Source organism: Erythrolamprus reginae, chromosome 1, assembly GCF_031021105.1.
Source record: "Erythrolamprus reginae isolate rEryReg1 chromosome 1, rEryReg1.hap1, whole genome shotgun sequence".
Lineage (NCBI taxonomy): Eukaryota > Metazoa > Chordata > Lepidosauria > Squamata > Dipsadidae > Erythrolamprus > Erythrolamprus reginae.
Genome location: NC_091950.1, coordinates 401094831 through 401098265, shown reverse-complemented (window position 1 = coordinate 401098265; position 3435 = coordinate 401094831).

Below are 3435 nucleotides of genomic sequence, written 5' to 3'. Positions count from 1 at the left end.
TGAAGCTGGAATTTTTGTGTGCTAAGTTGAAAGACAACTCCTGAAGAATACATAAATTCATCTAATTGATAACTCTGATTAACAACATCTCTCTAATATCCACAACGGGAAAAAGATTCTACAGAAGGTTCTTTAATTAATTTGAGTGCAATTTTTGTATGCCATTTATTCTTGAATTATGGTCCTTTGTCATGAAGCAGATTTAGAGGAAACCTCGTGTATTTTTTAAAAAGTTCTGCCAGTCCATAACCTTTCTTACCACCTCCTTAGGATACTGATAATGTACATGTTTTACTTCTTAAACCTGTTATACAGTAGACTAATCTGGTTTCACAGTGATACTGTATATGTAAAAATTAAGATTCAGCCTTTTTGATGAGAAGCTGGGGGGTGTTTGCCCAGGTTCGCCTGGTGCACCAGTTGCAGCCCTATTTGGACCGGGAGTCACTGCTCACAGTCACTCATGCCCTCATCACCTCGAGGCTCGACTACTGTAACGCTCTCTACATGGGGCTACCTTTGAAAAGTGTTCGGAAACTTCAGATCGTGCAGAATGCAGCCGCGAGAGCAATCATGGGCTTTCCCAAATATGCCCATGTTACACCAACACTCCACAGTCTGCATTGGTTGCCGATCAGTTTCCGGTCACAATTCAAAGTGTTGGTTATGACCTATAAAGCCCTTCATGGCACCGGACCAGATTATCTCAGGGACCACCTTCTGCTGCATGAATTCCAGTGACCAGTTAGGTCCCACAGAGTGGGTCTTCTCTGGGTCCCGTCAACTAAACAATGTTGCTTGGCGGGACCCAGGGGAAGAGCCCCGGCCCTCTGTGGCGGCCCCGGCCCTCTGGAACCAACTCCCCCCAGAGATTAGAATTGCCCCCACCCTCCTCGCCTTTCGTAAGCTGCTTAAAACCCACCTCTGCCACTAGGCATAGGGGAATTGAGATACTCTTTCCCCCTAGGCCTTTACAATTTTATGCATGGTATATCTGTATGTATGATTGGTTTTTATAATAATGGGTTTTTAACTGTTTTTAGTATTGGATTATTATTATATGCTGTTTTATTACTGTTGTTAGCCGCCCCGAGTCTGCGGAGAGGGGCGGCATACAAATCCAATAAATAAATAAAATAAATAAATAAATAAATTTTCAGAGGGGAAAAATCCTCCAAGAGATTCTAGTTGCTGACCTGTATGACTGAGAATCGCTGCAGACTTGTAGTTCAACCACTTTCTCCGCAACCTTCCCTCAAATATTACTAAGTCAAGCTATGGTTTCACTCCCTCTCTCACAGACACATTTATCACCCCATTAATTAGCTCATTCGTGGTGGGTTTCACTTACCTTTGCTACCTGTTTGGCATGTGCCGAAGCTCCATTATGATGTTCTGTTGGGTGGGGGAGCCTCCCACCACCACTGCTACCAATTCACCCGAACCAGGACAAACCGGTATGAACCCATCACTTCAGCTCATCCTTCACTCTCCCTTACATGATGTCACCCACCAGAATGGGCAGAGGTCCAGATTGCAAGTGACTGAGCTTTATACTGCAGGAGATCCTGCCCATTTTCTCAGGATTCACAGAATCAAACCCATCAGCAAGAAAGATCTCAGTCATCTCCTATACGTCTCTCCAGCTGGCTTCAGGCTTTGAGTTCATTCCAAGAAGTCTTTGAATTCTTCCAGAGAAATGGCTTGGCTGCTGTATTTGATAATAATTGATGTTTCCAGACCAGGCACATGAACAGTGTTTTGCTAGCTATTGTCACATGCTTCCCTCTGTTTTTAAAGCCATTTTCTTCAAGGAAGGAGCATGGTCATCACATCAAATATAGTAGATGAAATGTGCTGTATTTCAGAAGTCAAAACTTCCTCAAACCACATGTTTGTTCTGTATGGGAGAGCATAAAAATTAACTATATCTATTGCATGAGACATTCCACAAACCACATGTACAGTACCTCCTGCACATACACAGCTAATTGTGCTGCTCCGAGACCTCGGAGAGGGGCAGCATACAAATCTAATAAATGCCTGGGGAGGGCAAAACGTGAGCCTACTGGGCCCACCAGAAGTTTGGAAACAGGCTGTTTCTGGCCTCCAAAGGGCCTCCGGGTGGTGGTGGAAGCTGTTTTTGCCCTTCCCAGGCATTGAATTATGGGTGTGGGCACTCATGCATGTGTAATAGCGCACACGTAGGCTCTCCAAGGGAAAAAAGATTTGCCATCACTGATTGGCAAAAAAGCCTCCCACTTTTCCCCCTGCCCCATGGCAGCACACAGGTCTCAAACACAAGCTTGCTAACCTCCAACCCAGCATCCCAACTATGTGAGCCCCCCATGCTTCTTCCTTAAATTATTCTGTTTTAGAGTGGTTAGGGCACTTTATGAGACCTTAAAGTGGTAAGGACATTTTATTAGCCTTATGAGTGGGCTGAATATAGACCATGCAGAATATGGGGGGGATACTTTTCAGCCCCATTTTCTGGAGGAAAACACACCAATTATGAGGGAGAGCCTTAGAGGGAGAGCCTTAGTTTTCCCCCCCCCTTTTTTCTTAAACTTTCCTTGGGTTTCTTCCACATTTCCTCAGCCCCCCCCCCCCCCCCCAGGATTCCATGAAGTTTGAATCACAAACATCCTAACTCTTTTTTTTTTAAATGAATTGAATTTTTTGAAACAAAAAGCAAACACATACAAAAAGTAGGCACATCATACAATATATACAAGCAGTTTACGGAAACGTACATTTTGAGATAAAGTTGTTTTTACATCCAACTCTTGTTTTCTCCAGTAAGCTGGATTTTATCTGGAGTTAGAAGAACGCCTATCATCATCATCATCATTATTATTATTATTATTATTATTATTATTATTATTATTATTATTATTAACCTTGCAAAAGTTGGAAAAAAGAATGCCCAGTTCTTTTCTTTTCCTCCCCCTCCAAGTCATTGCAGGCTAGATTGAATCTCACCCATAATTTCCCTGACTCTCTTGCTGTGGCTTGCTGGCACTCACTGCTAGAAACATTTGGGTACAAAACTTTCTCCATCTTCGTTATCCTACAAATGAGATGATGCTGGAAACCGAGCGAGTTTTAGATGTTTGCCACCCTTGCAAGTATGCCGTTGCTTGGAAAATGTCAAGGAGAAAACAATAGATGTCACCTGCCCTGTTTTTTGCAAACACAATAATGGCTAGCTGAGGTGTAAATGTGTGCCTGTCTCTTATGAATCAGTCAGAAAGCAAGACTACCAATCAACTGATAACTCCTTTTACTCGTGTTTCCAAGAGTCAGGTTCCCCCTCCTCCTCACATTCATAGAGAGTGTTTGTTCCAGCTGAAGCAAAACGACATTTGATCTATCAGGGTTAACAAGGGAGTGTTTTGTAGGGAGCTGCTGTCACCAAGGAGAAGAGATCTT